The following is a 20,548-nucleotide window of genomic DNA, read 5'->3' on the forward strand; positions in this document are numbered from 1 at the left end:
GTTCGCATGCCAGACACGAGACTCCCACAGCAAGCGCTCTACTCGGAACTCCTTCACAGCAAAAGAGCCAAAGGTGGGCAGAGGAAACGTTACAAGGACACCCTCAAAGCCGCCCTGATAAAGTGCGACATCTCCACTGACACCTGGGAGTCCCTGGCCAAAGACCACCCGAAGTGGAGGAAGTGCATCCGGGAGAGCGCTGAGCACCTCGAGTCTCATCGGCGAAAGCGTGCAGAAACCAAGCGCAGGCAGTGGAAAGAGCGTGCGTCAAACCTGTCCCACCCACCCCTTCCCTCAACGACTATCTGTCTCACCTGTGACAGGGACTGTGGTTCTCGTACTGGACTGTTCAGTCACCTAAGACTCATTTTTAGAGTGGAAGTAAGTCTTCCTCGATTCCGAGGGACTGCCTATGACTGACTGATTGTTTTTGCATCTGCAACAAAGTATGACATTAAGAGTGGGATATATGTACACTGCTGCACTGTTTTTAATATATGGAAAATTATATTAAATTCGTATAAATATAGATGAGTTTTTATACCATGAGCAGAGTTTTAAAAGTCTAGAAACCAAACTGAAGGACCACAGTTCATTGTGCAGGGCACTACCATGGTTGAAACAAGCAGGAGTCTGTGCAATGTGTAAACTTTAGTTCATCCAAAACTCTGCTGCCTACATTTAAAATGACGATATTGTAAACAAAATGACATTGGAGCAGCTGAACTTAAAGTGAGTTATTGATATCAGCAGTTAGAAGTACGGAGATCAATTTTGTAAGATGGTAGCTACTTTCTGCGCAAGCTAATATTTGAAATCCTCCCTTTAACTAACCAAGAGTAAGTTAGCTTGTTACAACAAACTGACTGCCCCATCCTTTACAAATCTGCCATCATCGCCCACTTCTCATAAAAAAGCACGTTTGCCTCTCTGTCCTTGCAAACTAACCTCCCAACTATCTTCAACCACCCTTTCCTCTCCAAAGTCCCAAATTCATGCCTATCTCTTTTTTTGTCTCATCATACTCCTGTGAAGCACCTTGGGACATTCCCCCTACGTTAAAGGTGCTATATAAATACAAGTTATTGTTGTTGTGATCAGATCTCTCCATGGCCTCCCCATTCCCTATCTCTGTAATGGGCCCTACAATCTCAATTAAGAAACACTGCAATCCTCCAACTACGGTACATCCTTCACCCCACCATTGGAGGTTACGCCTCCCAAATAGTTTCAATACTTGCTCCAGCTACAATTAATTCAACAAATATGACTGTTTTATTTAAAGAAGTTGGCTCCGCAGAGACTGACAAAAATTGCCATTGCCAACTATATTTCAAGTCGTCATAGCGGGGTATTGGGAAAAGTTTTCAATAAGCAATAATCATGCCTGTTTTTTTTCAAAAATATACTTTATTCATCTAAAATTTTCACAATACATTGGAAAATAGTTCAGTACCTTGCGGTCAGCAATTCCATACAATTTGTTTGGATGCTGACAGCAGTTCCATACAATGCACTAGCGTGCATTTCATTTCAAGGTACAGTTTAGTACAATCCGTAAATCACGTTACATGTAGTACTGTGTAAATAAGGGTATTACATGGAGCAGATAAGAACAGGTTTACATTACATTCCAGGATACATTTCAATACCAATCACAAGGTACACAGGGGGAGCCTAAAGGAAGACGATGGTTCTGTGATGTCTTCGCAGGCTGACATGCTGAGGATCAGCAAATCCTTCTATGTCGGGCTGTATGACATCAAGCCCACAGACCGCGCGGCCTCCCTTCTTTCCTGTCGTCTATCTCAGAGGTCTTAGACGACAGCGAGCGGGAGAGTCTGGACCACCCGCTAACTCTGGATGAGCTGACAAAGGCCGTCCGGTCCCTCGTGACGAGTAAAACTCCCGGAAGCGACAGCTTACCGGTTGAGTTGTACTCGGCTCTGTGGGATTGGATAGGCCCAGACCTGCTGGAAGTGTACGGGGGTATGCTTCTGGCCAGCAAACATGTCAGAATCAATGAGGAAAGGCATCATCACCCTCATCTACAAGCAGAAGGGGGAAAGGGTTTGAAATCAAAAACTGGCGGCCCATTTCGCTGCTCAACGTGCACTACAAGATCCTGTCAAAGGTCATCGCCAACAGGGTCAAGTCTGCTCTGGAGCTGGTGATCCACCCGGACCAGACCTGCGCTGTCCCAGGCAGGAAGGTCTCTGATAGCCTCGCGCTATTCAGGGATACGTTCGCCTTCATGCGGGACAGGGAGTTGGACACCTGCTTAATCATCTTGGACCAGGAGAAGGCCTTTGACAGGATATCGCACACGTACCCGATGGATGTGCTCTCCAAGGTGGTGTTTGGGGAGGGTATCTGCAATTGGATCCAACTGCTCTACACAGACATCAGTAGTGCAGTTCTAATCAACGGGTAGGAAACTGAAAGCTTTCCGATCAGGTCTGGAGTCAGGCAAGGCTGTCCCCTCTCCTCTGTCTTTTTTGTGTGCTGTATCGAGCCTGTTGCCGAGTCCATCAGGAAGGATGTGGGCATTAGGGGGTTGACGATCCCAGGCAGCAGAGGCACTCAGGTGAAGACCTCCCTGTACATGGACGACGTGGCCATCTTTTGCTCGGATCCGCAGTCGGTCCGCAGGTTGCTCACAATCTGTGACCAGTTTGAACTGGCCTCGGGAGCGAAGGTCAATCGCAGCAAAAGCGAGGCCATGTTCTTTGGAAGCTGGTCCGACCGATCCTTTATTCCCTTCACCGTGAAGCCAGATTACCTGAAGGTTGTGGGAATATGGTTCGGAGCGGACGGGACGTGCGTCAAAAACTGGAAGGAGCGTATCGCTAAAGCCAAACATAAACTGGGATGGTGGAAGCTGCGCTCACTCTCCATTGCAGGAAAGAACCTGGTCATCAGGAGTGAGGTGCTCTCGCTGTTGTACGTGGCTCAGGTCTGGCCCATACCCGGCTCCTGTGCCGTGGTAGTCACTCGAGCCGTCTTCCACTTCGTCTGGAGATCGAAAATGGACCGTGTCCGCAGAGACACGATGTACAAATCTCTGGACAGTGGAGGAAAGAACGTTTCGAACGTGGCCCTCATCCTGATGGCCACCTTTGTGTGCGGCTGCATCAAGCTGTGCACAGACCCCCGGTACGCAAACACCAAGTGTCACTACGTGCCGAGATTCTATCTGTCCCCGGTGTTGCGAAGGATGGGTCTGGCCAGGCTGCCGCGGAATGCTCCGAGCAGTTGGACCATGCCTCAGCACCTGTCCTTCGTGGAAAAGTTTTTCAAGAAAAACACTTTTGAGCACAAGGCCATAAAGCAGTGGTCAGCACGCAAGGTCCTGGATGCCCTACAAAAGAAGGAGAGGGTGGATCCTGTGGGACGGTTCTCCGAGCACACTGTCCAACTCGTTTGGCAGAATGTCTCATCGCCAGAGCTTTCACACAAGCACCAAGACATAGCTTGGTTGGCGGTGAGAAGGGCCCTACCCGTCAGATCCTTCATGCACAGCCGGGGTTTCAGAGACACGGCACTCTGCCCCCGAGTTGGCTGTGGTGCGGATGAGACTGCCATCCATCTCCTTCAGGATTGCGCCTTTGCAAGGCAGGTCTAGAAAGAGATGCAGTGGTTGCTGTCGAGGTTCATCCCAAGCAGCTCCGTAACACAGGACTCTGTGCTCTACGGACTGTTCCCAGGGACACACGCCGAGACAGACATCACCTGCTGCTGGAGGGCCATCAACTCAGTCAAAGACGCTCTTTGGTCTTGCCAAAATTTGCTGGTCTTCCAGAGCAAGGAGATGTCCACGTCTGCGTGTTGCAGACTGGCGCAATCCAAGATCCAGGATTACGTGCTGAGGGACGCACTTAAAATTGGTGCAGTCGCCGCAAAGGCACGGTGGGGAAGGGCCACAGTTTAAAGCCCTTCTGCCACGGTAAACCCAGGGGCTGGAATCAGTATAAAACTCCCCTCAGGCCGTACTTGTAAACCTTTGTATACATAGAGCACCATGATCTGGAAACACCTGTACAGTGCCATGTATAATGCAAGTTCAGCAACTGTTTAGTAATGTATGTTGTAAAGAAATGTAACTGTACCCTCACCCATTCCGTGTACCGTACAGTGCCACATGTAACGTAATTTGATGACTGTATTACAATGTATCCTGGATTGTACTGAATTGTACCCTGATATGTAAAGCAAGCAAATGTATTGGACGGAACTGCCGTCAGCATCCAAATGTATTGTATGGAATTGCTGACTGCATCCAAATGTACAGAACTGCCTTCCGATGTATCGTGCAAATTTTTATCTGAATAAAGTATATATTTTGAAATTAAATTAAAGGTACCCCAAGATGGAAACACATCGCGTAGTCGACTTAATGCTACGCACATTAATGGATGCGTTCTTTAAAACCATTTTTAAATTGGTGATTACAATCCAAATATTACATTTTGAACACGCAGTCCTTTGGCCCTGTGGCCTGTTCCCGTATACATAGGTTAGCTTTAAACTCTTCTACTGCACCTTGGCTGAGATATGGGTTGTCCTCTGCCTTGGGGATGCTTCGACCAGAGGACGCCAGCAGTGTGGACGGGGGGTCCTCCATGTCAACTGGGCTGCCCTCGCCTGGTGCTGGTTGTTCCTTGTGTGCATCCCCTGTGGTGTCGTCGCTCACAGTGTTCTGGAGCTGGGGTGCATCTGTCGCTTCGCCGCTCCCAGAGATCCGGAGCGGGGGTGCATTGGTGGCTTCATCGCTTCCGGAAATCCGGAGCGGGGGTGCATCGGTCACATCACTGCTCCCGGTGTCCCGGAGTTGGGCTTCGCTTGTCGCATTGCCGTTTTGCCTCTTCTTCTGCTGGTGGTAGTGGGGGCTTTTGCCTCGCCCTTCGTCATCGGAAGAATTGCAGCCACTGCTGTCCGTCGTGGACGGTAGCCGTCTTTTGCCTCTCGTTGGCTGGAATGGATTGGCGAATGATACTTAAGGGGTTGACTGTGGATGGGCAATGGCAGACATTTAGAGACCGCATGGATGAACTACAACAATTGTACATTCCTGTCTGCCATAAAAATAAAAAAGGGAAGGTGGCTCAACCGTGGCTATCAAGGGAAATCAGGGATAGTATTAAAGCCAAGGAAGTGGCATACAAATTGGCCAGAAATAGCAGCGAACCTGGGGACTGGAAGAAATTTAGAACTAAGCAGAGGAGGACAAAAGGTTTGATTAGGGCAGGGAAAATGGAGTATGAGAAGAAGCTTGCAGGGAACATTAAGACAGATTGCAAAACTTTCTATAGATATGTAAAGAGAAAAAGGTTAGTAAAGACAAACATAGGTCCCCTGCAGTCAGAATCAGGGGAAGTCATAACGGGGAACAAAGAAATGGCGGACCAATTGAACAAGTACTTTGGTTCGGTATTCACGAAGGAGGACACAAACAACCTTCTGGATATAAAAGGGGTCAGAGGGTCTAGTAAGGAGGAGGAACTGAGGGAAATCCTTATTAGCCGGGAAATTGTGTTGGGGAAATTGATGGGATTGAAGGCCGATAAATCCCCAGGGCCTGATGGACTGCATCCCAGAGTACTTAAGGAGGTGGCCTTGGAAATAGTGGATGCATTGAGAGTCATTTTCCAACATTCCATTGACTCTGGATCAGTTCCTATAGAGTGGAGGGTAGCCAATGTGACCCCACTTTTTAAAAAAGGAGGGAGAGAGAAAACAGGGAATTATAGACCAGTCAGCCTGACATCGGTAGTGGGTAAAATGATGGAATCAATTATTAAGGATGTCATAGCAGTGCATTTGGAAAGAGGTGACATGATAGGTCCAAGTCAGCATGGATTTGTGAAAGGGAAATCATGCTTGACAAATCTTCTGGAATTTTTTGAGGATGTTTCCAGTAGAGTGGATAAGGGAGAACCAGTTGATGTGGTATATTTGGACTTTCAGAAGGCGTTCGACAAGGTCCCACACAAGAGATTGATGTGCAAAGTTAGAGCACATGGGATTGGGGGTAGTGTGCTGACATGGATTGAGAACTGGTTGTCAGACAGGAAGCAAAGAGTAGGAGTAAATGGGTACTTTTCAGAATGGCAGGCAGTGACTAGTGGGGTACCGCAAGGTTCTGTGCAGGGGCCCCAGCTGTTTACACTGTACATTAATGATTTAGATGAGGGGATTAAATGTAGTATCTCCAAATTTGCGGATGAAACTAAGTTGGGTGGCAGTGTGAGCTGCGAGGAGGATGCTGTGAGGCTGCAGAGCGACTTGGATAGGTTAGGTGAGTGGGCAAATGCATGGCAGATGAAGTATAATGTGGATAAATGTGAGGTTATCCACTTTGGTGGTAAAAACAGAGAGACAGACTATTATCTGAATGGTGACAGATTAGGAAAAGGGGAGGTGCAAAGAGACCTGGGTGTCATGGTACATCAGTCATTGAAGGTTGGCATGCAGGTGCAGCAGGTGGTTAAGAAAGCAAATGGCATGTTGGCCTTCATAGCAAGGGGATTTGAGTACAGGGGCAGGGAGGTGTTGCTGCAGTTGTACAGGGCATTGGTGAGGCCACACCTGGAGTATTGTGTACAGTTTTGGTCTCCTAACCTGAGGAAGGACATTCTTGCTATTGAGGGAGTGCAGCGAAGGTTCACCAGACTGATTCCCGGGATGGCGGGACTGACCTATCAAGAAAGACTGGATCAACTGGGCTTGTATTCACTGGAGTTCAGAAGAATGAGAGGGGACCTCATAGAAACATTTAAAATTCTGACGGGGTTAGACAGGTTAGATGCAGGAAGAATGTTCCCAATGTTGGGGAAGTCCAGAACCAGAGGTCACAGTCTAAGGATAAGGGGTAAGCCATTTAGGACCGAGATGCGGAGGAACTTCTTCACCCAGAGAGTGGTGAACCTGTGGAATTCTCTACCACAGAAAGTTGTTGAGGCCAATTCACTAAATATATTCAAAAAGGAGTTAGATGAGGTCCTTACTACTAGGGGGATCAAGGGGTATGGTGAGAAAGCAGGAATGGGGTACTGAAGTTGAATGTTCAGCCATGAACTCATTGAATGGCGGTGCAGGCTAGAAGGGCCGAATGGCCTACTCCTGCACCTATTTTCTATGTTTTCTATGAATGTCAGCCCATCAATGACTGGGATGTGGGGATTGTACATGTGCACTGTGATAACCTGCTTCCTCTGCGACGGGAGGGTGAACAGTGGTTCTGAAGTCAGCATTGACCGCAGTAGTTCACTCGCCTCTTTCAATCCCTTCAGGAACTTCAGGCATTGGGTTACGTTTCTGAAGGTTACATCAAAGTAACCTCTCTTCGGGATGTCCTGTAAGGCGAAGATATCTGCGATTTTCATGCCACAGGTTTCCAGCAGGATTTTCTTCACGAAGGTGTCCCGGTCGATCGTCGTCTGTCCTTACACTTTCTTTGCAGTCACTCGGATGGTGTTTCGGACGCCCTGGTTTGCCGCTCGGTTGGCCGCCATCCGGGTTGCAGATTCCTCCTTTCGGCTTGTGTTTTGGCCGAAGTCTTCAATCTTTTGTGCCGCCAGTCTGGCAGCTCTCAGAGATGCCGTAATCGTGACCACCTTTAAAAAAGGGGACAAGTCCGACAGCGACAACTACAGAGGAACCTCCCTGTTGTCGGCCACTGGGAAAGTCATCGCTAGAATCCTCCTCAACCCTTTTCTCCCTGTGACTGAGGAGCTCCTTCCGGAGTTACAGTGCAGATTCCGTCCACTACGGGGTACAACGGACATAATCTTCATCGTCAAGATATGCAGGCAGTAGCAAAAGTGATACCTTACATATAAAGGGTAGCAAAGAGTGTGCAGGACCAGTGATTGCAGTGGGTAAAAAGATAGCATACAGATAAAGGATAATACTATCATCATCATCATACTATAAACTGATGATCAGAGCGCCAAAGACAATTCTGTCCAATAACAAGTACTGCACTTGCGTATCAATTGTGCGCCAGAATATCGCACATAATTAACATATTTCCATGTCATGATAATTCATATCCATTTCAATGTTTTGCTGATGAAATGCTTTTTTAAAAATTGTTTTAAGAAAACAATGTGGTTCCTAGTAGAAAAACAATACATCTGATAACACAAAATGTTGAAAATGGGTTAATCCACCGCAACTGTGAAAAGCAAGCGCCTGATAGACCTCTACCCCTCGGGGAAAGTTTTGTTAGCTTTGCGCAGTGGCAATATTGTAGCCAATGAGGTGTAACTGAGGCGTGATTATTGCTTATTGAAAACTTTTCCCAATACCCTGCTATGATGACTTGAAATATAGTTGACAATAGCAATTTTTGACAGTCTCTGTGGAGACTACTTTTATAAGCAAAAAGAAGAACTGTTCTCATGTTCTTTAATTATATGTGATTGTATATTAGTTTAAATATTCTCAGTTATATCTATGCAGCATCTGTTTTGGTATCATGTTTCAAGAGTATTTTGCACCGTCAAGATCAGCATCATAGGCAGTCCCTCGAAATGCTTCCACTCTAAAAGTGAGTTCTCTGGTGACTGTACAGTCCAATGCAGGAGTTACAGTCTCTGTTGGTGGGTTGGGAGTCTGTTTTGCCGCACGCTCCTTCCGCTGCCTGCACTTGTTTTCTGCATGCTCTCGGCAACGAGACTTGAGATGCTCAGCGCCCTCCTGGATGCTCTTCCTCCACTTAGGGCAGTCGTGGTGGAGCAGGCGGAGGATGGCGACAAACTTTTGGGGGTAGCCGAAACGGAGGAGGACGCTCCATAGTCAGTGTCAAAGGCCTTTGTGAGGTCAAAGAAGGCCATGTACAAGGGTTGGTGCTGTTCCCTGCATTTCTCTTGCAGTTGTCGTGCCGGTCTCCAGTCGTTTTGGAACCCCTTGCCATAGGACCAAGACCTTGCTCTGCTATGCCCGCGTGGTAGCTGGTGTGCAATGGCCACCCCACGTTAAAAGAACTCATGCACAGGCATCTTCCACCCTCCAAAATGAAGTTCCGGACCTGGAATGTCAGGACCATCAAGGACATCATCATAGGCAGTCTCTCGAGATTGAGGAAGACTTGCTTCCACTCTAAAAGTGAGTTCTCAGGTGACTGTACAGTCCAATAGTGGATTTCCAGTCTCTGTCACAGGTGGGACAGACAGTGGTTGAGGGAAAGGGAGGATGGGGAGTCTGGTATGCCGCACGCTACTTCCGCTGCCTGCACTTGTTTTCTGCATGCTCTCGACAATGTCTGCCCTTGCTGATAGTAGACTCCCGAGGTATGAACAGTAGTCCAGGTTGTCCAAGCCCAACTCCAACAGCGACAGACCGGAACGCCGCACCGCCATCGTTGCCCAGGAACCTAGATGCTTCGATGTCGACATCGCTGCCCTAAGCAAGACCCGGTGGACAGGGGAAGGTCAGCTCAAAGAACAAGGTGGAGGTTACACCTTTTTCTGGAAAGGCAAACCAGAAGAAGAACGACCCCTCCATGGAGTTAGTTTCACCATCAAGATCGAGCTGGCCGACCGCCTCAGAGACTCCCCCTGCGGGATAAGTGAACATCTCATGACTCGCCGGCTCACCCTATCCCGGAACCAGTGCGCACAGTTATCAGCACGTACGCCCCAACACTCGACCAAAGAGGTATTCTACTCCAGCCTCGAACAATCCCTGTCCCGCGTCCCAACGGACTACAAACTGATCCTCCTCGGCGACTTCAATGCCAGAATCAGTAAGGACACCGACCTCCGGGAAGGTGTGATCAGCAGAGAGAGGGTAGGGAAAACCAACTCCAGCGGTACCCTACTCTTGATAAAATGCCTAGAACATGACCTTGTCATCACCAACACCTGTTCCGCAAGTACAAAGCATCGTGGCAACACCCTCGCTCCAAACACTGGCACCTACTCAGCTACGTCATCGTTCAAGCAAGGGATCGCAAGAATGTGCGCATCACCCACACCATGACAGGAGTTGACGACTGCTGGACGGAACCACCGCCTAATCTGTTCTGTCATCAAAATTAATATCGCCCAAAGCGAGGACGGCAATAGAAGCAATTCCGCATTCCAACTGCTCTACACAGACATCAGTAGCACAGTTCTAATCAGCGGGTGGGAAACTGAAAGCTTTCCGATCAGGTCTGCAGTCAGGCAAGGCTGTCCCCTCTCCTCTGTCTTGTTTGTGTGTTGTATTGATCCCTTTGCCGGGTCCATCAGGAAGGATGCGAGCATTAGAGGGGTGACGATCCCAGGCAGCGGAGGCGCTCATGTCAAGATCTCCCTGTACATGGACGACGTAGCCATCTTTTGCTCGGATCCGCAGTCGGTCCGCAGATTGCTCACAATCTGCGATCAGTTTGAACTGGCCTCGGGAGCGAAGGTCAATCGCAGCAAAAGCGAGGCCATGTTCTTTGGCAACTGGGTCGACCGATCCTTTATTCCCTTCACCGTTAAGCCAGATTATCTGAAGGTGTTGGGAATATGGTTCGGAGCGGACGGGGTGTGCGCCAAAAACTGGGAAGAGCGTATCGCCAAAGTGAACCAAATACTGGGATGGTGGAAGCTGCGCTCCCTCTCCATGGCAGGAAAGAACCTGGTCATCAGGAGTGAGGTGCTCTCGGGGTTGCTACACGTGGCACAGGTCTGGCCATCTCTCGCTCCTGTGCTGCGGCAGTCACCCAGGCCGTCTTCCACTTTGTCTGGAGGTCCAAAATGGACCGTGTCCGCCGAGACACGATGTACAAATCTCTGGACAGTGGAGGAAAGGATGTTCCGAACGTGGCCCTCATCCTGATGGCCACCTTTGTGTGCGGCTGCATCAAGCTGTGCACCGACTCCCGGTACGCAAACACCAAGTGTCACTACGTGCTGAGGTTCTACCTGTCCCCGGTGTTGCGAAGGATGGGTCTGGCCACGCTGCCGCGAAACGCCCCCACCAGTTGGACCATGCCTGTCCACCTGTCCTTCGTGGAAAAGTTTTTCAGAAAAAAACCCTTTGACCACAAGGCCATAAAACAGTGGTCAGCACGTAAGGTCCTGGACACCCTACGAAACAAGGAGAGGGTGGACCCTGTCGGGTGGTTCCCTGAGCGGACTGTCGAACTCGTTTGGTAGAATGTCTCATCGCCAGAGCTTTCACACAAGCACCAAGACGTAGCTTGGTTGGCGGTGAGAAGGGCCCTACCTGTCAGAACCTTCATGCACAGCCGGGGTTTCAGAGACACGGCACTCTGCCCCCGAGTCGGCTGCGGGGCGGATGAGACTGCCATCCATCTCCTTCGGGATTGCCCCTTTGCAAGGCAGGTCTGGAAAGAGATGCAGTGGTTGCTGTCGAGGTTCATGCCGAGCAGCTCCGTAACACAGGACTCTGTGCTCTACGGACTGTTCCCAGGGACACTCACCGAGACAGACATCACCTGCTGCTGGAGGGCCATCAACTCGGTCAAAGACGCTCTTTGGTCTTGCCAAAATTTGCTGGTCTTCCAGAGCAAGGAGATGTCCACGTCTGCGTGTTGCAGACTGGCACAATCCAAGATCCAGGACTACGTGCTGAGGGACGCACTTAAAATTGGTGCAGTCGCCGCAAAGGCACGGTGGGGAAGGGCCACAGTTTAAAGCCCTTCTGCCACGGTAAACCCAGGGGCTGGAATCAGTACAAAACCCCCCTCGGGCTGTATTTGTAAACCTTTGTATGCATAGAGCACCATGATCTGGAAACACCTGTACAGTGCCATGTATAATGCAAGTTCAGCAACTGTTTAGTAATGTATGTTGTAAAGAAATGTAACTGTACCCTCACCCATTCCGTGTACCGTACAGTGCCACATGTAACGTAATTTGATGACTGTATTGCAATGTATCCTGGATTGTACTGAATTGTACCCTGATATGTAAAGCAAGCAAATGTATTGGACGGAACTGCCGTCAGCATCCAAATGTATTGTATGGAATTGCTGACTGCATCCAAATGTACAGAACTGCCTTCCGATGTATCGTGCAAATTTTTATATGAATAAAGTATATATTTTGAAATTTAAAAAAAGGTACCCCAAGGTGGAAACACATCGCGTAGTCGACTTAATGCTACGCACATTAATGGATGCGTTCTTTAAACCCATTTTTAAATTGGTGATTGCAATCCAAACATTACATTTTGAACACGCAGTCCTTTGGCCCTGTGGCCTGTTCCCGTATACATAGGTTAGCTTTAAACTCTTCTACTGCACCTTGGCTGAGATATGGGTTGTCCTCAGCCTTGGGGATGCTTCGACCAGAGGACGCCAGCAGTGTGGACGGGGGGTCCTCCATGTCAACTGGGCTGCCCTCGCCTGGTGCTGGTTGTTCCTTGTGTGCATCCCCTGTGGTGTCGTCGCTCACAGTGTTCTGGAGCTGGGGTGCATCTGTCGCTTCGCCGCTCCCAGAGATCCGGAGCGGGGGTGCATTGGTGGCTTCATCGCTTCCGGAAATCCGGAGCAGGGGTGCATCGGTCACATCACTGCTCCCGGTGTCCCGGAGAAGGGCTTCGCTTGTCGCATTGCCGTTTTGCCTCTTCTTCTGCTGGTGGTAGTGGGGGCTTTTGCCTCGCCCTTCGTCATCGGAAGAATTGCAGCCACTGCTGTCCGTCGTGGACGGTAGCCGTCTTTTGCCTCTCGTTTCTGCAGGAGGCCTCTTTTCCTTTGACTTGCGGGCCTTCTTCTTCTTCTTGACGGTCTGCCAGAGAGACAGACTATTATCTGAATGGTGACAGATTAGGAAAAGGGAAGGTGCAACGAGACCTGGGTGTCATGGTACATCAGTCATTGAAGGTTGGCATGCAGGTACAGCAGGCGGTTAAGAAAGCAAATGGCATGTTGGCCTTCATAGCAAGGGGATTTGAGTACAGGGGCAGGGAGGTGTTGCTACTGTTGTACAGGGCATTGGTGAGGCCACACCTGGAATATTGTGTACAGTTTTGGTCTCCTAACCTGAGGAAGGACATTCTTGCTATTGAGGGAGTGCAGCGAAGATTCACCAGACTGATTCCCGGGATGGCGGGACTGACCTATCAAAAAAGACTGGATCAACTGGGCTTGTATTCACTGGAGTTCAGAAGAATGAGAGGGGACCTCATAGAAACATTTAAAATTCTGACGGGGCTAGACAGGTTAGATGCAGGAAGAATGTTCCCAATGTTGGGGAAGTCCAGAACCAGAGGTCACAGTCTAAGGATAAGGGGTAAGCTATTTAGGACCGAGATGCGGAGGAACTTCTTCACCCAGAGAGTGGTGAACCTGTGGAATTCTCTACCACAGAAAGTTGTTGAGGCCAATTCACTAAATATATTCAAAAAGGAGTTAGATGAGGTCCTTACTACTAGGGGGAATCAAGGGGTATGGCGAGAAAGCAGGAATGGGGTACTGAAGTTGAATGTTCAGCCATGAACTCATTGAATGGCGGTGCAGGCTAGAAGGGCCGAATGGCCTACTCCTGCACCTATTTTCTATGTTTCTATGTTTCTATTCCTGTTCCTCTTCTGCTTCTGCTCCCTCCTCTTCCATGGACTCGGTGTCTCGGGGGGGAGTTTCACTGCTGGGTGCTAGTGTCTGGCGGCTTGCCGTAGCAGACTTCCCTTCCTCCTCTCGGTCAGTGTCGACTAGGGCGGTGGTTTGTTCGCACTGAAGTCTTGGTGGGGGGAAAGTGTAGGTCTCCTCTGGGGCGTTGCGCTCCTCAGCTTTTTCCTCACATGTCACCGTGTTCTTTGCCGCCTGCGCATAGCTGAAATTGCGCTTGGGGCAGGCCTTGTACAGATGTCCAGCCTGACCACAAAGTTTGCAGCACTTGCTCTCTTTGCAGTCCTTTGTCTGGTGTCCTTCCTTCTTGCAGTTGCGGCAAATGATTGCTTTGCAGTTTGCCACCACGTGGCCTGATTTCCCGCAGGTTCGGCACACATTGGCTTGGCCGGCGTACACCGTGTAGCCCCGACTTCCTCCGATGGCGAAGCTGGAGGCGGGGGTGGGCGCAGGATGGTTCCGCTGGCGTCCACTTTCAAGGTGACCTGGATCCGGCACTTGCTGGTCCAAATCCCGTGCAAGTCTTTCAGGTCGATGCTGTTTCCTGTCCCATCGACATACCTGGCGAGGAATGTCAGCCCATCAATGACTGGGATGTGAGGATTGTACATGTGCACTGTGATAACCTGCTTCCTCTGCGACGGGAGGGTGAACAGTGGTTCTGAAGTCAGCATTGACCGCAGTTGTTCACTCGCCTCATTCAATCCCTTCAGGAACTTCAGGCATTGGGTTACGTTTCTGAAGGTTACATCAAAGTAACCTCTCTTCGGGATGTCCTGTAAGGCGAAGATATCTGCGATTTTCATGCCACAGGTTTCCAGCAGGATTTTCTTCACGAAGGTGTCCCGGTCGATCGTCGTCTGTCCTTACACTTTCTTTGCAGTCACTCGGATGGTGTTTCGGACGCCCTGGTTTGCCGCTCGGTTGGCCGCCATCCGGGTTGCAGATTCCTCATTTCAGCTTGTGTTTTGGCCGAAGTCTTCAATCTTTTGTGCCGCCAGTCTGGCAGCTCTCAGAGATGCCGTAATCGTGACCACCTTTAAAAAAGGGGACAAGTCCGACAGCGACAACTACAGAGGAACCTCCCTGTTGTCGGCCACTGGGAAAGTCATCGCTAGAATCCTCCTCAACCCTTTTCTCCCTGTGACTGAGGAGCTCCTTCCGGAGTTACAGTGCAGATTCCGTCCACTACGGGGTACAACGGACATAATCTTCATCTTCAAGATATGCAGGCAGTAGCAAAAGTGATACCTTACATATAAAGGGTAGCAAAGAGTGTGCAGGACCAGTGATTGCAGTGGGTAAAAAGATAGCATACAGATAAAGGATAATACTATCATCAGCATCATACTATAAACTGATGATCAGAGCGCCAAAGACAATTCTGTCCAATAACAAGTACTGCACTTGCGTATCAATTGTGCGCCAGAATATCGCACATAATTAACATATTTCCATGTCATGATAATTCATATCCATTTCAATGTTTTGCTGATGAAATGCTTTTTTAAAAATTGTTTTAAGAAAACAATGTGGTTCCTAGTAGAAAAACAATACATCTGATAACACAAAATGTTGAAAATGGGTTAATCCACCGCAACTGTGAAAAGCAAGCGCCTAATAGACCTCTACCCCTCGGGGAAAGTTTTGTTAGCTTTGCGCAGTGGCAATATTGTAGCCAATGAGGTGTAACTGAGGCGTGATTATTGCTTATTGAAAACTTTTCCCAATACCCTGCTATGATGACTTGAAATATAGTTGACAATAGCAATTTTTGACAGTCTCTGTGGAGACTACTTTTATAAGCAAAAAGAGAACTGTTATCATGTTCTTTAATTATATGTGATTGTATATTAGTTTAAATATTCTCAGTTATATCTATGCAGCATCTGTTTTGGTACCTCAAAAGTAGTAATCTCGGGATTGCTACCAGTGCCACGTGCTAGTCAGAGTAGGAATCGCAGGATAGCGCAGATGAATACATGGCTTGAGCAGTGGTGCAGCAGGGAAGGATTCAAATTCCTGGGGCATTGGAACAGGTTCTGGGGGAGGTGGGACCAGTACAAACCGGACGGTCTGCACTTGGGCAGGAACGGAACCAATGTCCTAGGGGGAGTGTTTGCTAGTGCTGTTGGTGAGGAGTTAAACTAATATGGCAGGGGGATGGGAACCAATACAGGGAGACAGAGGGAAACAAAAAGGAGACAAAAACAAAAGACAGAAAAGAGATGAGTAAAAGTGGAGGGCAGAGAAACCAAAGGCAAGAAATAAAAAGGGCCACTGAATATAAAAGGGCTGCAGGAGGAGTAAAAACTAAAAATCATGGTTTAAAAACGAGGATGAAAACACTCTACCTAAATGCACGCAGCATTAGAAATAAAGTAAATGAGTTGACGGCACAAATCATTACAAATGGGTATGATTTGGTGGCCATAACAGAAACATGGTTGCAAGGTGGCCAAGACTGGGAATTAAACATACAGGGGTATCTGATGATTCAGAAAGATAGGCAAGAAGGGAAAGGAGGTGGGGTAGCTCTGTTAATAAAGGATGATTTCAGGGCAGTTGTGAGGGATGATATTGGCTCCAATGAACAAAATGTTGAATCATTGTGGGTGGAGATTAGAGATAGTAAGGGGAAAAAGTCACTGGTCGGCGTAGTTTATAGGCCCCAAATAATAACTCCATGGTGGGGCGGGCAATAATCAAGGGAATAATGGAGGCATGTGAAAAAGGAACGGCAGTAGTTATGGGGGATTTTAATCTACATATCGATTGGTCAAATCAAATCGCAGGGGGTAGCCTGGAGGAGGAATTCATAGAATGCATACGGGATTGTTTCTTAGAACAGTATGTAACAGAGCCTACAAGGGAGCAAGCCATTTTGGATCTGGTCCTGTGTAACGAGACAGGAAAAATAAACGATCTCCTCGTAAAAGATCCTCTCGGAATGAGTGATCAGAATATATTGGATTTGTAATACAGATTGAGGATGAGGAAGTTGTGTCAGAAACGAGCGTACTATGCTTAAACAAAGGGGACTACAGTGGGATGAGGGCAGAGTTGGCTAAACGTAGACTGGAAACAAGGACTAAACGGTGGCACAATTGAGGAACAGTGGAGGACTTTTAAGGAGCTCTTTCATAATGCGCAACAAAAATATATTCCAGTGAAAAAGAAGGGCGGCAAGAGAAGAGATAACCAGCCGTGGATAACCAAGGAAATAAAGGAAAGTATCAAATCAAAGATCAATGCGTATAAGGTGGCCAAGGTTAGTGGGAAACTAGAGGATTGGGAAAATTTTAAGCAACAGCAAAGAATGACTAAAAAAGCAATAAAGAAAGGAAAGTTAGATTACGAAGGTAAACTTGCGCAAAACATAAAAACAGATAGTAAAAGCTTTTACAGAAATATAAAATGGAAAAGAGTGACTAAAGTAAATGTTGGTCCCTTAGAAGATGAAAAGGGGGATTTAATCATGGGAAATGTGGAAATGGCTGAGACCTTAAACAATTATTTTGCTTCCGTCTTCACAGTGGAAGACACAAAAACCATGCCAAAAATTGCTGGTCATAGGAATGTGGGAAGGGAGGACCTTGAGATGATCACTATCACTAGGGAGGTAGTGCTGGACAGACTAATGGGACTCAAGGTAGACAAGTCCCCTGGACCTGATGAAATGCATCCCAGGGTATTAAAAGAGATGGCGGAAGTTATAGCAGATGCATTCGTTATAATCTACCAAAATTCTCTGGACTCTGGGGAAGTACCAGCGGATTGGAAAGCAGCTAATGTAACGCCTCTGTTTAAAAAAGGGGGCAGACAAAAGGCAGGTAACTATAGGCCAGTTAGTTTAACATCTGTAGTGGGGAAAATGCTTAAAGCTATCATTAAGGAAGAAATAGCGGGACATCTAGATAGGAATAGTGCAATCAAGCAGACGCAGCATGGATTCATGAAGGGGAAATCATGTTTAACTAATTTACTGGAATTCTTTGAGGATATAACGAGCATGGTGGATAGGGGTGTACCGATGGATGTGGTGTATTTAGATTTCCAAAAGGCATTCGATAAGGTGCCACACAAAAGGTTACTGCAGAAGATAGAGGTACGCGGAGTGAGCGGAAATGTATTAGCATGGATAGAGAATTGGCTGGCGAACAGAAAGCAGAGAGTCGGGATAAATGGGTCCTTTTCGGGTCGGAAATCAGTGGTTAGTGGTGTGCCACAGGGATCGGTGCTGGGACCACAACTGTTTACAATATACATAGATGACCTGGAAGAGGGGACAGAGTGTAGTGTAACAAAATTTGCAGATGACACAAAGATTAGTGGGAAAGCGGGTTGTGTAGAGGACACAAAGAGGCTGCAAAGAGATTAAGATAGGTTAAGCGAATGGGCTAATGTTTGGCAGATGGAATACAATGTCGGAAAGTGTGAGGTCATCCACCTTGGGAAAAAAAACAGTAAAAGGGAATATTATTTGAATCGGGAGAAATTACAACATGCTGAGGTGCAGAGGGACCTGGGGGTCCTTGTGCATGAAACTCTTTTGAGTTCCTTGTGCATGAATCCCAAGAAGTTAGTTTGCAGGTGCAGCAGGTAATCAGGAAGGCGAATGGAATGTTGGCCTTCATTGCGAGAGGGATGGACTACAAAAGCAGGGAGGTCCTGCTGCAACTGTATAGGGTATTGGTAAGGCCGCACCTGGAGTACTGCGTGCAGTTTTGGTCACCTTATTTAAGGAAGGATATACTGGCTTTGGAGGGGGTACAGAGACGATTCACTAGGCTGATTCCGGAGATGAGGGGGTTACCTTATGATGATAGATTGAGTAGACTGGGTCTTTACTCGTTGGAGTTCAGAAGGATGAGGGGTGATTTTATAGAAACATTTAAAATAATGAAAGGGATAGACAAGATGGAGGCAGAAAGGTTGTTTCCACTGGTCGGGGAGACTAGAACTAGGGGGCACAGCCTCAAAATACGGCGGAGCCAATTTAAAACAGAGTTGAGAAGGAATTTCTTCTCCCAGAGGGTTGTGAATCTGTGGAATTCTCTGCCCAAGGAAGCAGTTGAGGCTAGCTCATTGAATGTATTCAAGTCACAGATAGATAGATTTTTAACCAATAAGGGAATTAAGGGTTACAGGGAGAGGGCGGGTAAGTGGAGCTGAGTCCACGGGCAGATCAGCCATGATCTTATTGAATGGCGGAGCAGGCTCGAGGGGCTAGATGGCCTACTTCTGTTTCTAATTCTTATGTTCTTACGTTCTTATGTTGTAAATGAAGAGACCTTTGTGCGTGTTGATGCAGGTGAGGCCCTTTGATGATTCCTCCAGCTCCTGCGTCATGTAGACCAAGGTCAAGTCCAGCTTCGTGAACATCTTTCCTCCCTCCAGCATCACGAAAAGGTTGTCTGCCTTTGGTAGTGGGTATTGATCCTGCAGGGAGAAATGATTGATAGTTAATTTGTAATCACCACAGATTCTGATGGTGCCATCTCCCTTGAGGATTGGAACAATTGGACTGGCCCAGCCGTTGAATTCGATCGGTGAAATGATACCCTCTCGTTGCAGCCGGTCCAGCTCGATCTCCACCCTCTCTCTCATCATGTACGGTACTGCTCTCACCTTGTAATGGATGGGTCGCGCCCCCGGAATTAGATGGATCTGCACTTTTGCTCCTTGGAACTTCCCGATGCCTGGTTCGAACAGCGAGGGGAACTTGTTTAAGACCTGGGCAGATGAAGTGTTGTCAACGGGCGAGAGCTCTTGGACGTCATCCCAGTTCCAGCATATCTTTCCCAGCCAGCACCTGCCGAGCAGCGTGGGACCATCGCCCAGTACCACCCAGAGTGGTAACTTGTGCACCGCTCCATCGTAGGAGACCTTTACAGTAGCACTGCCGGTTACGGAATCAGTTCCTTTGTGTAAGTTCTCAGTTTAGTGCGAATGGAAGTCAGGACTGGCCTTGAGGCCTAGCTGCACCACAATTTATCTAAAGTCTTTTTTCTCATAATGGACTGGCTCGCGTCCGTGTCCAGCTCCATTGACACTGGAAGTCCATTTAATTTAACCTTCAGCATTATCGAGGGACACTTTGTGGTAAATGTGTGCACCCCATATACCTCTGCCTCCTCGATCTGAGGCTCTGGTTCGTCGTGATCCACCGTGGATCTGTCCTCTGCAACATGGTGGTTTGCAGGATTAGCAGGGTTTGCAGCTCGCCTGCACATATGTTGGAGATGTCCCATTGTTCCACAGCCCTTGCAAACATATCCTTTGAAATGGCATGAATGGAAACGATGATCACCCCCGCAGCGCCAACAAGGTGTTAATGGCCTTGTATTCATCACCCTTGATGATGGACTCTGAAACATCTGCGGACGTGCAGGTGCAGGCTTGTAAGTCCTGCCCTGTACATTGCGATTCAAAAACAACATTACTTTGTTCACAGTACTTGTAGCAGCACTCGTGTGTTGGGAAATTTGTTTGGTGTTGTCACTGGTGGTAATGAACACCTAGGCTATCGCTATGGCTTTACTCAAGGTTGGGATCTCTACAGTCAAAAGTTTGCGAAGTATTACTTCATGACCAATGCCAAGTACAAAGAAGTCCCTGAGCATGTGCTCCAAGTGTCCTTCAAATTCGCAATGTGCTGCAAGGCGTCTTAGCTCGGCGACATAGCTCGTCACTTCCTGGCCTTCAGACCTTTTGTACGTGTCGAACCGGTACCTCGCCATCAGAACGCTTTCCTTCGGGTTCAAATGCTCAAAGACCAGTGTGCACAAATCATCGTACGATTTCTCTGTGGGTTTTGCTGGAGCGAGCAGATTTTTCATGAGGCCATACGTTGGTGTTCCGCAAACGGTGAGGAGGATTGCCCTTCATTTGGCAGCATTCGCTTCTCCTTCCAGCTCATTGGCCATGAAGTATTGGTCGAGTGGCTCCAAGAAGGTTTCCAAATCATCTCCCTTC

The 20,548-nt window shown here is 48.1% G+C and overlaps 2 non-coding genes and 1 pseudogene across 2 annotated transcripts; 2 read left to right on the forward strand and 1 right to left on the reverse strand.

Annotated features, from left to right (window-relative positions):
- Positions 1-1,291: 1,291 nt before the first annotated feature.
- LOC139277846 (U4 spliceosomal RNA) lies at positions 1,292-1,405 on the reverse strand (annotated as a pseudogene).
- Positions 1,406-8,231: 6,826 nt separating this feature from the next.
- LOC139277844 (U4 spliceosomal RNA) lies at positions 8,232-8,372 on the forward strand. Its single transcript, XR_011596157.1, has one exon. It is a non-coding gene; the product is annotated as a U4 spliceosomal RNA (small nuclear RNA).
- A 6,850-nt stretch (positions 8,373-15,222) lies between these two features.
- Positions 15,223-15,363, forward strand: LOC139277845 (U4 spliceosomal RNA). The gene has a single exon (XR_011596158.1). It is a non-coding gene; the product is annotated as a U4 spliceosomal RNA (small nuclear RNA).
- The last annotated feature ends 5,185 nt before the right edge of the window (positions 15,364-20,548 follow it).

The sequence above is a fragment of the Pristiophorus japonicus genome, chromosome 12, assembly GCF_044704955.1.
Source record: "Pristiophorus japonicus isolate sPriJap1 chromosome 12, sPriJap1.hap1, whole genome shotgun sequence".
Classification (NCBI taxonomy): Eukaryota; Metazoa; Chordata; class Chondrichthyes; family Pristiophoridae; genus Pristiophorus; species Pristiophorus japonicus.